We start from the raw sequence: 15,272 nt of genomic DNA on the forward strand, positions 1-15,272 counted from the left end.
ATGAAAGATCCAATTACAAAATAATAAAAAAGCGGAGGGGTTAAACGTGCAAATAACCCCTCCATCAAAAAACACTCAGATCCTGAGCGGTTTTCAGGTCGGGGCTCGGGTCAGGTGATTAAACGACGCCGTTTTGATCCTTAAGTGTTTACCCCAAAACGATGCCGTACAAAGGGGCTATAAAAGTAAATTTTTTTTGAAAAAATTCGTTTCCTCCGAGTTTCAGAAAAAAATGAGAGAGAGGGGGGTATTCTCTCTGGAGAAAACCCGAGATCGGCCAGGGGGTCCGGCCATTGCCCCGCCGTGGCTCCGCCCCGCTGGCCACCATAGACGGTGGCCGAAAATCGCCCTTAGGTAAATTTTTTCTTCTTTTTTTTATTTTATCTTTATTTAATATATATATGTGTTGTTTTTAATGAAATATAAAGGATATGTGCCAATAAATTTAAAAGAAAAAAACGAAAGAAACGGGTAAAATAAAATGGTAAATAGACCTTTAGATCGGTCTCTGATATTTCTTGCTGTATATTCGGGTTTCTTGTTGAAGCCCTTTGATGTTATCTTTCTTTTATATTTCAAAAAAAGAAAAAAAAATTCCCCCTAAACCCGATTCTATTGTGGCTTATATAGCCTATTTGCTATACTGTCTGTTTCCTTTTTGTTGCTGTTGCGTGTCCTTCTTGTTTTACAGGTGGAGTAGGTGGTGGATGTGGCAGACGGCATGGGTGTTGCGGTGCTGAGGTGACTTTGTCGATGGGGTAGGTGGCTAGGGTTTCATACCATTCTGTTTTGGTTTTTCTCTGATGTTGGGCTAGGTCTAGATTGATTGGGCCTGATTATTGGGCTCCGAGTATAGGTTTGAAAATGGGTTAAGGGGTTTAGGTAGTTGGTATTTAGGTTATTGGGCTCCGAGTATGGGTTAATGGTTGTAAATGGGTTTGAATGGTTGGCTAATGGGTTGTTTAAGGTGTAATGGGTTGGTAGTTTAGGGGTTTGGCTAAGGTGGGTCAAAATTGTAAAAGGATTTGAAATTGGGCCAAAATTGGCCTGTAACAATTTTTATTTGAATAAAGTCCTGTCTTTGGTTATTGGGCTTATATATGTTTATTTGTAAAAACTTATAAGAATGGGCTTGCTGGTTTGATAGTTAAGTAAGGTGTGAAGTTGCTAAAGGTTTAGAGTTCGAATCCTTGTGTGAACGAGGAATTTATTTTGCAGCTTGAGCCGTGTGAGAGTTTGGAGTAGGATAGGATTCTGAGTGGTGGAGTTAGTGGGGAGATTGTACAGAGAGATTTGAGGAGATTTTAGAGGAGTGGCTGGCTATCAGGATAGTTTTTATTATTTTTCCCCCATAACCAAAAATTCATTTTCTTCCCAAAAATTTCAATCGTTTCTGTCCTCTTCCCCATGCTAACCACTATTTTGCTACAATCCCGTATTTTTTTCTCTATTTGCGATCGCTCGTTTCCTTTCGGCATTAGTTGGTAAGTTTCGGCTTTTGTCTATCTATGTGTTTTTTAATATATTTTCACTAAGAGGAGTTCTTTCTGGTTTAGGAATCGATTTAGAGTCTGCAAATCATTCCTATTGATGGGTTGAGAGCGTGAACTTCACGTTTCGATCAAAGGTAAGGGTTTCATTGTTTGAGTGATGAGCGCTCTATTATAACTTAGTTGAAGTTTCGGATTAAGTGACTGAAATTAGGGTTTCCAAAAATATAGTTTCTGGAGTGCTCGGGAGTGATTAAGTGTCAAAATTGGACCAGGTGTGTACTTCGATTACACAGAAAATGATATTCGGAAAAAGCCGAAAAGCATTCTGTAGACACCACACAAGCGTGTGGTCGCCCGTGTGGTAGGCCGTGTGGCAGTACACAGGCGTGTGATCGACGAACCAGGCCTTGCATGCACGAAACAGGCGCAACGAATACGGCTGTGTAATCATTGGAGAGGCCGTATGTGAGACACAAGCTCAGCCGATTGGACCGTGTGGGCCACATAGGCGTGTGGGCCCACACGGGCGTGTAGAATTTTGGGCCAGGCCGTGTGATCCACACGGCCAATGATAATTTGGGCCGTATGGACCACATAGGCATGGGCAGGCCACATTGGTGTGTGAGCCCATTTTTTTGAAATGTTCTATAAGGTTACACGGTCGCCCAGGTTGACTGTGACCTGTCGTAGGGTCGGTAAGCCTTACTTAGACCCTTGATTCTGTGATCTGATATTACGATGTATGTACTGCCATGTTACACTTAGCATGTATATCTGTTTGTTCTGAACATGAAAATATGTCTGTTAATCTGCATTATAGCATGCCATTCTTGTATGATGCATTGCATTGGGGTGGGTTTGATGAAGATGAAAGAAGTATCTAAAAGGCCTTTGAAGCCTGTTATCTAGCAACTAAGCTGCATATTCATGACATGTGCTACTTTACGGAACTCTATGGTGTGTAGGGTTGGATGGGTTGATTTTATCCTCAAAATTGGCGTGCAGGGATGGGTGGGTCGATTTTATCCCCACATGGTGTGTTGGGTTGGACGGAGTTGGTGTACAAAGTTGGTGGGCATGTTTCTATTATTCCGATCTGTTATGCATGCTATATCTGAGATGGGCTAAGGCCTTAAGTTGTATATGACTCTATTTCTGAGTGGGCCAAGGCCCATACCGATTCTGTAAAAAGGTTCAGGCCCGAATTATGACTGTATTTTGTTATCTGACTATATGCATGCTGAACTATGGGGATGTACACATTGAGTTGCGAAATCTCACCCTTTATTTGTATTATTTCTTCAGGTAATCCCTAGCAGTAGGCGGATCGGTGCAGTGGAGGACTCGACGATGACCACGACCACATACATTTTGGTTTATGAACTTACTGCTTTTGTTTTATCCATTATTTTCATTATTTTTGGGGAAATTTTTGATGTAATTTTGAACTTGGACTTTGGGTTTTAATTTAGGTTTTTGAACTATGATTTTGGAATATAAACTGCAACAACTAAGCGAGTTTTTCTAAAATTAATTGAGGTTTTTGTAAGTAAAATGGTACCAAGAGTTGTTTGGATTTTAAGGCTTCCGCGTATTAAAAAATGTTTCTAAGCCAATTAATAAATTAACGATTTTTCCAAACTAAGTAAAAGATAATAATTGGAACAGTTTTCCAAAAACACTTTCATGTGACATTGCTGGATTTGGCCGTAACGTCTAGGCCGGGTTTGGAGTGTTACATTTAGAACTAATTAAGAATAGGAATAACGCCAAATTTAGTCCTCAACATTTACATTCTTTTTGTCAATTTGATTCCTATTATTTTTTTAGCTAAAATTGGTCGTCAACCTTTGGAAAAAAAATCATATTTAACCTTAAACCTTTCAAAAATAGTTGAATTGCTATTTTTAATGAAAATAAACCGTTAAATTTTTAAACATGGCAACTCATATAACAATCCACATGTACTTCATACTTTTTTATTTTTTATTTTAATTTTTAAATTTTTAATTTTTTATAATTTTTAAATTACTTGTTTGTGTTCCACATAATAAATAGTGTTATGTCTACATGAAGTACACTAGATTGCAACACGAGTTACCATGCAAACTTTGTTAAAAAATTAATGTTTTAGTTAGGATGTTTGTTAAAAAAACTTTTTTTGCTTGATTAAATTATTACACATTTTAAGCATTTGCAAACAATGTAATAATCTGCAAAATGTAACAATCCCCCAGGAAAAGTGTCCCTCTACCAAGTACAAATCACCAAAATCTCATATCGATAACATCATGATTCCATACCACCAGAACCCCAAAACCTCCCTTTATTATTCTACCCTCTAAAAGGCAATTGTGAAAGCAATCGAAACATAAGCCCCATATAACCAAAGATCCTTTAGTTATTAACAACTAACCAATTCTTTAGAAGAAACTCAGCAACATCACCCATGATATATTCACCAGCATGCCTTAAACATTCCATGCCTTTTTATTCCAACTAACGCTAGAGCAGAGGCCATCTCATTTCCGTGCTTCTCAGCCTTTGAGAAGGAAACATTACCTACTTTATGCATTCTATTTTCGATATCCTTGAAGATAGATTGCAACATCCATGGTCTCAGCCTTTTGTTCTCAATCCAACTAAACACCTCATTTGATCCAATCTCAATAATTAGAGAGCCTTTACCTTTCCAACCCATTGCTAAATACACATCCAAAGCAATGATGATGGCTCCAATCTCGGAGCAATGGAGTCCTTTGCACCAACTGGACTAGAAAATAATGCCCTTGCCACCCCATCCGCGTCTCTTAACACCCCTCTACCCCCGGCTTCGTCCTCGTTCGCCACTCCACTTACATTAAATTTTACACAACCATACCTCAGAAGACATCAGAACAAGCCACCCATCCTTGATTTTTTTAAATGACACCAGCTTCTATATGGACACATCCATAATGATCTCTCTTGCACTCTTAATTCATCTTGAACATCCCTAACCCACATCAATGCCCGCATCTTAGAGTGAAATAAAAAATTGTTTGTTGTAGACCACTTCCTTTCAAATACCAACTTATTCTTTACTAGCCACACGGACCAGCATGCCACTGTCACCGAAATCAACCATAGACTTTTGCACAAACCTGTAAACTTCATATTATTACATAAAAAGTAAAAATCTAATAAACCATCAACTGGATTCCATTCAACATCTCACCACTCGAAATTTTTCGCCAAAACCTTTAATGAATTTGTATTTAAAGAAAAGATGTTATGCACTCTCCAGTTTTCTATCGTACCAAGAGCAACCCCTTTCCAATTGATAAAGCCGCACACCTCTTCTAGTCAAGAACTCCTTAGTAGGTAGCCTGTCTATCTAAAGCATCCAAAGGAAGGTTCTCACTCTAGGAGGTACCTTTAGCTTCCAAATCTTATTAAAAGTGAAACTAATGTCTTCCACTCCTTTGATCAAAAATTCTTATAATTTCGTCACTGAGAACACCCCATTATTATCATGTATCCATATTAGACGATTCTCCTCTTCTAGCACCAGCACCTTACTACTAACTACTTTCTTTAAGAGATTGAGCATATCCAATTCCCTTTCCAATAGTGGTCGTATAAAGAAATCTACCCAATTAACCTCGTTAAACCAGTTTGACTTTAAGAAGCCTTTCACCAACCCTTTCTTGTTATTGACTAAACGAAATAGCCCTGAAAATTCCACTTTCAGTGGCCGTTCTCCACACCAAATATCCTACCAGAACATTGTCGTATTACCATTCCTAATCAGTCAACGAAAAGATTATTTACCCATCCATTTAGCCACTTTTGAGTCTTTAGCATTCTCCACGATACCCATCCAAACCATCGACATATCTTTGGTGTTGATCGTTCTAATTCGCCATTATTGCGCAAGGAATCCTAACTTCGCAAATATAATTTTTTTCTCCACAACACTTCTCTTTCCGCCATGAATCTCTAACTCCATTTGGCCATGAGTGTCTTTTTTTTTACCCTAATATTCATCACTCCCGCACTCCCTTATCCTTTGGCAAACAAATTTGTTTCCACTTTACCTTCGCCATTTTCCTTCGTCCACCAACACTTCCCCACAAAAAATTCCTTCTAATTTTGTCAATTTTATTAATCACAGCTACAGGCACTTGAAAAATTGACATAAAGTAGATAGGTAAAGAGGATAAGACTGTATTAATAAGCATAATTCTCCTTGCCCAAGAGATAGAGAGACACTTCCAACCTGATAGTTTCCTCTCAACTTTTTCCATGATTCCATTCCAAGTAGAAATCTTCCTTGGATCAGCTCCTTTTTTAAAAGACTAAGGGCCAATTTAGCTAAAAAGAAAAATAGCCAAATTGACAAAAGATATAAATATTGTAGTTACATTTTACATTATACTTTAAGCCTACTGGCAATAATTTAGAGATGATTGATAGAATTAACCCAAAATTTTATATGCTTATTAAGCATTTTAACTTTTTTTTTTAAATTTAATTAAATCCCTCCTAACCTTCTCCACTCAATTGAATCCATGAATTGACAATTTTGACCAACAAGATCCTTTGACCAACATTGATCATTAGAAACTAACAACGCTAACATGATTGTCAACAGATGTCACATCAGACAACAAATGCTAACTTGGCAGTGCTAGATTAATAAAAATAAAAAAGTACAAAAAATTAAAGTTATTTAAAAAAAATTTTGTCACGTCCAAAAAAACCAGGTTAGTATAAATAGGGTTGGTGAACCAAGAGGGGTCACGCCTTGTTTTAGAAGAATTTTTATAGGAATCATGTTAAGGGATTAATTTTTTGTAGTGCCTAAGTGTTAATTATGTGTGTCTGAGGTCTTGTGTTCAAATCCCTTCCCTTGAATTTTTTTAATATTTTTTCCAACCCCTATCCTTGAACATCTAGCTTATATAATATTTTTGCTCAATTGTTGACAAGAATGAGCATGCTGGTTTAGTAGTAACGCTTTAATTTACCCAAAGGTCCTATGTTGAAATCCCCATGTGTGTAAAATAAAAATATTTTTGCAATTTCCTTTCAAATTTAGTGGGAGTTAGTAGGGATATGGGTAGTTTTCTAAATTCTTATTTTTATGAAAATTTCCCAAATATATTCTTAATATTTCTCTACTTTCTACCGTCCTTCTCTATCCATTTCTCCATCTCCTATTTTGCTTCTTTAGGGTTTTCAATAAGTTTTCGTCACTCTTTCCTCTGTTGGTTTTCTTTTCTTTCTTTTTTTTTCTTTTGTTCCACATCTTTTCCATGACTAATCTCTTTTTCATTCTCTTTGAATATGCCTTTTCCCACTGTGTTGTTGTCGTATATTGTTTTGTCCTCATGTTGTTTTTTTACTTTTTGTCTCTTCTGTCACCAACATCCTTTTCAATCTTGATTGTTGGCCATGGGTGGTAAGGATGTTGATTTAAGACTCATATTTTGTAAAGGAGTTATTTTTCACATGCTTGGATATGAATTCTTATTCTGGGTGATAATAGTTTGAATGGTTGGAAATCTGTGATTTAGGTAAAGAATTGGAAGCGACTAATCTTCTAAAAAAATAGAAGTATTAGAAAATCCCTCTTCTATTGGGGTGAGTGATTAGTGCCTTGTTCAGGTTGAATCTTAGTGTTAAAAAAAATCAATCCAAAAGTTTAGTGTTACGACCGATTTAGTGGTCGGATTTAGTATGACATTTACTAAATAGTTCATTTTGAATGCCATTTTTAGGTGCTGGTATTGTTGTTGTTGCGTTGGCATCAAAAAATGACCAGGTGTGTAGCTTCTATCCCAAAAAATAAAAAACGGTGTGAAACCGAAAAACCAATTATCGATGCCACATGGCCATATGCCAAACTGTGTGAACCATATGACCATGTGTCAGGCCATGTGGGCCACACGGATGTCTGGGCCCATTTTCTATAAAATTTAGTGAAGGTCATGTTTAAAGTACGTTTCGAGGTAAGCAATATTATAGGGTTTGCTAAGTGATATTCATGTTTCTGGTATAAGATTCTATGGTTTTGCCTTTGTATGAGTACTTTATACAAGCACGATAATTGAGGTAATTCTGTATTTGATCTAAAAGTTTTGAGCATGTCATTAGCATGATTCCGTTATGTAAACATGTCTGATCTTTGTACATTTGAATATCTGGTTATGCTTTTGTTGCATGTGTTTTGGGGTGGGATAATCATGTGATGAATGAAGTGTTGGCAGTTTAATGATCTATCTTATCTCATGGTTTAACCACATATCTGTTTTGGCAACTTGACTATAATTCTGATGACTTGATCACATTTATCTGATTTTGACGGATTACTGCATTATTTCTAATGGCTTTTACTACACTTTTCTATATAGTGACATACGCTCACTTATTGGTGTGTGGGGTTGGATGGGTATTTATTACCTTATTTTGTGTGTACGAATAGATAAAGATGGTGTGTAGCAGATGGGAGTAGGATTTGTATCTATTTTGTATTAAGTGTTGCATCGCATGATATGTCATGTCATTCGTATCTAATTTGATCATTATGTTACATTGCATAGTAGTCTATGTTGTGTATTTTGTTCGATTTCTAACTTTTTTATGATTATGCTATCTATTCTATTTGAATGGGTTGAGTTACACACTGAGCTTTGTAAGCTCACCCAGATTTTCTGACTTCTTAGGTAATCAACAAACTTAGAATCGGATAGCGCGCAGTGCTCAGAATGATTTTTTAGTTAATATTATTATATGGTTTATGATTTATTCATTTTTAGTCTTTTGGACTGTGAACTTGTTTTTGGATTTTGCTTTATGGTTCTGTTTATTTTTTTTACGGATTTTGGGCATTTTTATCGTTAAATTACAAAAACACATAATTTTTATTCCAAAGTACAATTTTGATTTCAAAATCAAAACTTCAAAATTTTTGTTGCAAAGATTAAGTAATTAATTATGCGATTTTTGTAAAATAAATAAAATTTAACGAGCGTTTCCCTTAAAACTTGCAAGAGATTTTTCAAAAATTAATAATGATAGGACATATGTTTTTCAAATTCAAAACTTGGGTTTAAAATGAGTTTATGTAATTTCTCAAGATTCGGCCATAATGTATAGGTCGGGTGTTACATTTGGTGGTATCAGAGCCTAGAATCAAAACTTAGGCTGTGGTTTTTATTTTAAAACTTGATTGCATAATTTTTTTTAAATTTCTTATTTTAAAGAAAATTTTTAGGAAATCTGATGTGGGTAAATTTACACAAAATTTATTAAGAGTTTGAAAATGTGAATCCGAGTATTTGTACTTTAGTTAAACTATACTTTAGTTACTTTAGTCAACTAGTAAACTGTAGAGACTGTAGAATAAAACTTTTTTACTTTAGAAAATTGACCGAGTTATTTATGCTAAAATTTAGATTTAGGATCTAAAAATAACCTAAACTAAACTTTAGACTTCTGAACTGTAGATAAGTAAAATAAGTACATGCAGTTCACCTGGACGTGGTATGTGAGGGTATGCTTGTTGTCATCAAGTGACTCTAGTCGAGTCCTCTCTTTTAGGGAACATGCCCAATTTAGAAACAAGTGAGACTACTTAAAGGCCTACCATTCAGGCCGATAATCAAGAAGCTAGGGACGATGTTGTGTTCCAAGATATGCTTAGAGATTTGCAAAGGAATAAAGTATGAAAGAAGAGGAGTTACGGTCTTACTAGCTCAAATCTGTGACCTTAGAAGTAAGCCAGACTAGGCAAACCTTAGCAGTTTGAGGTAGTTGTGGGTAGTGATCAAGTTCCAACATGTGCATTTTGTGGTGGGTGCCACTCGAACGAGTGTTAGAGGAAAATGGCGACATGTTTTAGATGTGGGTCTATTGAGCACCATTCTAAGGATTGCTCGAGTCATTTTCTTAGTCAAATGTAGGCTTTGACTCAAAAATAGAATCAAAGACTGGATTATGCAGCTATGGGTTATAAGGATTAAGACACATCTGGCATTAATGTAGCTACTTTCGCGATCCATTCCAATTGTTCATTGCAAATGTTGAGAATTGGTTTTATTCAAGTGTCTACTATCAGTAATGTATTTGAGAATTTGAGGTTGAGGAAATCATTAGAGATGATTTTGTAGTTAGTCATTTGAGATAATTTGTGTCAGTGAATAGTAGGTCTATAGAAGGTTTGAAGAGAAGTATTGTCTTGATGGCATTGGAACCAAAGTTGCGTGCAGCAAAAGTGTGGTGGTCAGTTTGAATTGAGGAGTTACAAATCTTATGGTTGAGTGAATGGTGTGACAACATGAATTTCGAGGATGAAATTCTTTTTTAAGGAGGGGAGAGTTGTCACATCTCAAACACTAGGTTAGTATAAATTGGGTTGGTGAACCAAGAGGGGTCACGCCCTGTTTTAGAATAATTTTTGTAGGAATCATGTCAAGTGATTAGTCTGTTGTAGTGGCTAAGTGTTAATTATGTGTGTTTGAGGTATTGTGTTCAAATCTCTTCCCCTAAATTTTTTTATTATTTTTGTTCCAACCCCTATCCTTGAACATCTAACTTATATAATATTTTTGCTCAATTGTTGACAAGAATGAGCATACCAATTTAGTGGTAAGGCTTCAACTTACCTAGGGGTTTTGTGTTTAAATCCTTGTATGTGCAAAGCGAAAATCTTATAAAAATAACTAATTAGATTTAATGGAGTTAGTGGGGATATGGATAGTTTTTCAAAATTCTTTTTTTTTGAAAATTTCCCAAAAATATTCCTAAAATCTCTCCATTTTCTATCATCACTCTCCGTCTATTTCTCCATCTCATATTTTGCTTATTCTGGGTTTTCAACAAATTTCTATCACTCTTTCCTCTGTTGGTTTTTTCTTCCTATTCCACATCTTTTCCATGACCAATCTCTTTTTCATTCTCTTTGAAGACACCTTTTCCCACTATGCTGCTGTTGTATATTGTTCTGTCCTCTTGCCATTTTTTACTTTTTATCTCTCCAATGTTGAGTTACTTTGCGCCAACATCCTTTTCAGTCTTGATTTTTGGTCGTGGGTGGTAAAGATGTTGATTTAAGACTCGTATTTTGTAAATGAGTTATTTTTCACATGCTTGGATATGAATTCTTATTTTGGGTGATAATAGTTTGAATGGCTGGAAATCTATGATTTAGGTAAAGAATTGGAAACGTCTAATCTTTCAAAAAAATGGAAGCGTTTGGAAAGCCCTCTTACATTAGGATAAGTGATTGGTGCCTTGTTAAGGAATCTTAGTGTTACAAAAAACAATCAATCCGAATTTTTAGTATTACAGCCGATTTGGTGGTCGGATTTAGTATGACATTTGCTAAATAGTTCATTCTGAATGCCATTTTTAGGTGCTGGTATTGTTGCTATTGTGTTGGCATCAAAAAATGATCAGGTGTGTATCTTCTGTCCCGAAAAACAACAAATGGTACGAAACCAAAAAAAACCCTCTGAATGCCATTTTTAGGTGCTGGTATTGTTGCTATTGTGTTGGCATAAAAAAATGATCAGGTGTGTATCTTCTGTCCCGAAAAACAACAAATGGTACGAAACCAAAAAAAACCCACTGTCGATGCCACACCGTCATGTGCCAGATCGTTTGAGCCACACGGGCTGGGTTAAGCGGGCAGTGTGGGCCGCATGGGTGTTTGGGCCCATTTCTTATAAAATTTAGTTAAGACCGTATTTCGAAGTACGTTTCGAGGTCAGTAATATTATAGGGTTTGCTAAGTGATATTATTGTTTCTAGTATAAGATTTTATGGTTTTGTCTTTGTATGAGTACTTTCTACAAGCATGATAATTGAGGTAATTCTGTATCTAGTCTGAAAATTTTGAGTATATCATTAGCATGATTCTGTTATGTAAGCATATCTGATCTTTTTGCATCTGAATATCTGGTTATGCTTTTATTGCATGTGCATTGGGGTGGGAAAATTCAGTGACAGAGAAAGTGTTGGAAGTTTAATGATCTGCTTTATCTTGTGATTTAACTACATATCTGTTTTGGCAGCCTGACTACAATTCTGATGACTTGACCACACTTGTCTGATTTTGGTAAATTACCGCATTATTTATGACAGCTTTTACTGCACTTTTCTTTATAGTGACATATGCTCACTTATTGGTGTGTGGGGTTAGATGGGTATTTATTACCCTATTTCGTGTATAAGGATGGACTAAGATGGTGTGTAATAGATTGGGGTAGGATCTGTATTTGTTTTGTATTAAGTGTTGCATCGCATGATATGTCATGTCATCCATTTCTGATCTGATCATTATGTTACATTCCATAGTATGTCATGCTGTGTATTCTATTCGATTTCTAACTTCTGTGTGATTATGCTATTTGTTCTGTTTGTATGGGCTAAGTTACACACTGAGCTTTGTAAGTTCACCCAAATTTTCTAACTTCTTAGGTAATCAGCAAAGTAAGGATTGAACGGCACGCGGGTGCTCCAATTGATTTTCCGCTTAATATTATTATGTGGTTTATGATTTATTCATTTCTCAACTTTGGGACTATGCACTTGTTTTTTTAATTTTGTTTTACGTTTTGTTTTATTTTTGACGGATTTTGGGCATTTTTATCATTAAATTACAAAAGCACATGATTTTTATTCCAAAAATTAATAATGACGGGATACATGTTTTTCAAATTCAAAATTTAGGTTTAAAACGAGGTTATGTAATTCCTCAAGATTCAGCTATAACATCTAAACTGTGTGTGGGGTGTTACAAAGTATACAATGATGTTGGACAAATAGAAAAAATATCCAAAATAAATTTTATAAAAATACTAATTTATCTAATTTCTTTTGAATCTAGAGACACATTTCTCAAGATTCATTTCGAAATTAAGAAAACATAATAAATTATAAAAATCATTCAAATTATAAAAAATTATTATAAATAATTACAATTTTTATAAAGTTTTTATAAATGATTTTTTAAAATTAATTTTAAAAAATTGTAACACCCTTAAGGTGGCATAAGAGTTTCAACTAAATTGAAAATGTTCCCTTGACCCTGTCTAAGAGTTTCAACTAAGTTGATTCGATCATTGAAGTGACGCTGGAAGCCATTAGTCTATTTTGTAGGGAAGTTATTCCTTTTGATTTTTGGAAATCATTTATTATTCTTCTCATGGCGTTTTGATAACGTTTTGAGGTTTTTGGGAAAAAAAGTTATGAAACCATTAAAAAAACAGCGAAAAATATTTATAATAATTTTCTAAATCAAAATAGCATGTAATTATGAAAATTAATCAGGTCATGCTTTAGATACAAAAAGAAAATTAAACAGTTGTAATCTTACGATATAAAGACCGAAATAAATGATAATTACAATCCCACAATTAAACTTAGTGAAGAGAAGTTAATGTTTACTATTATAATAGAGCATGTCAGGTTTGATCAAGGACTAGGCAACGTTACTTGTTTACTATTATACAATTGACTAATTTACCATAAACACATTAAACTATGACGTAATGTTCTCAAATTATGCATATTTTAAATTCAATTTCAAATTTTAAAAATGTTTTAATTCAGTCTTCAAAGTATTAGTATCATATCAATTAAGCCTTTCTATTATGTTAACAATTAGTTGAGGCACTAAATGCAAATTCAAATTTGAGTTGAAGTGTATTTGGAATACATCGATCAAATTGTACAGACGTATATACCTACAGCATAGATAACATTTTATTGAAATCGATTTTTTAATACGTCAAAACTAAATTTTTCATGTGTTAGATACACATGGGCTTACAATTTAATCCGTTTGCTTTTAAGTATGCGGCATATCATATCTTGATTGACATTTAACAATTAGATTAACTACTTACTATATTGATAGAAAATTATTTGATACAATGTTGATATTTTACAGATTTATTTAACATATTTTGAAGTTTTAAACTAATTAAGAATGGGTATAACACAAATTTAGTCATTAACATTTACATTTTTTTATCAATAATTTAGCCCTTTTTTTAAAGCTAAATTTAGTCCTCAACCTTTAAAAATAATTGTCATATTTAACTTAAACCTTTCAAAAACAGTTGACTTGCTATTTTTATTGAAAATTAACCATTAAATTTTTAAAAAATAGTTGACTTGCTATTTTTATTGAAAATTAACCATTAAATTTTTAAACATGGTAGCTCACATACCAATCCACAAATATTTCATACTCTTTTATTTTTGAATTTTTATGAACTTTTTATTTTTATTTTTAAATTTTTATAATTTTAAATTATTTTTGATGTAGCATATAATAAATAGTATTATGTCAAAATAAAGTGCACGTGGATTGTTACACAGGCTGCCATGCCATATTCGTCAGGATTTTCTATAGAAAATGATTTGACTCTTTTTTAAAAGATTAAGGGTTAAATTTAATAATAAAAAAAGAAGAAGCCAAATTGACGAAAGATATAAATGTTGCAGTTAAATTTTATGTTATGCCTTAAGACTATTGGCAATAGTTTAGAGTTTAGAGATGATTGATAGAATTGATTCAAGATAATATAGGCTTATTAAGCATTCAAACTTTTTTTTTTTTAAAATCAAGTAAACCCCTCCAAATCTTTTCCACTCAATTGAATCACTGAATTGATAATTTTAACTAACAAGGTCATTTGATTAATATTGTTCGTTTGAAACTAACAACAACGCTAATATGATTGTTAACAGATTCTACATTAGCTGACAAATGTTAACTTGACAGTTCCACATCAATAAAAATAAAAATAAAAAATATTTTGAAATTATTTTAAAAATGTACAATGATGCTGGACAAATGATTATCCAAGTTCATTTAAATATGGACACCTTTTATCCAGGTTCCTTTGAATATGAAAACACATTTCTCAAGGTTCATTTGAAATTATAAAAATAAAAATTATAAAATATAATTCAAATAATTAAATTTTAAAAAAATATTATAAAATAATTAAAAGATTTTTTCTAAAGTTTTTTTATAAATTATTAAAATTTTAGAAATTATTAAAACGTATAAAATTAAAACCAATTTATATTTATATATTTTTTGTAATTGTTTATGTATTATTATTAAAACCAAATGGAATTTAAATAAAAATATTTTTATAAAATATAATAATTTTAATGTTTTTAAATAAAATCTTTGAAACTTTTAAAAAATCCAAATGGATTTTAATTAAAAGCTTTTATTGAATCAATGGATTTTATAAAATTTATAATGAAAAGCTTTGTTTTAATTTATTTTATAAAATTTTATGATTTTTAATTAATTTATAATAATTTTATAATAATTTATAATTTTAATTATTCTTTATAAATTTTTTGTTCAAATGATCTTGGGAAACAATTTGTTTAAGTTTATTGTGTACATTTTTTACAATAATTTTAAAATATTTTTATTTTTATTGACGTGGATCACCCCATCAACATTTGTTGGTTGATGTGGTATTCATTAATGACCAAGTCAATGTTAACGTTGATTTCTAATGGTCAATGTTAGTAAAAATATCTCATTAGTCAAAATTGTCAGTTTAAAGACTCAAATGAATAAAAAAGTTCAAAAAACTTAATTGATCTTTTAAAAATAATTTGAAAGTTTATTGTACCAATAAGCCAATAACAATAGCTAATATAAATGTATAAAACATGGATTCCAATTTAGAATGGATTTATATCAGTAAAAATAATAATAATATAATATTAAAATTTTAATAATATATCATC

This window comes from Gossypium arboreum, chromosome 5, assembly GCF_025698485.1.
Source record: "Gossypium arboreum isolate Shixiya-1 chromosome 5, ASM2569848v2, whole genome shotgun sequence".
NCBI lineage: Eukaryota > Viridiplantae > Streptophyta > Magnoliopsida > Malvales > Malvaceae > Gossypium > Gossypium arboreum.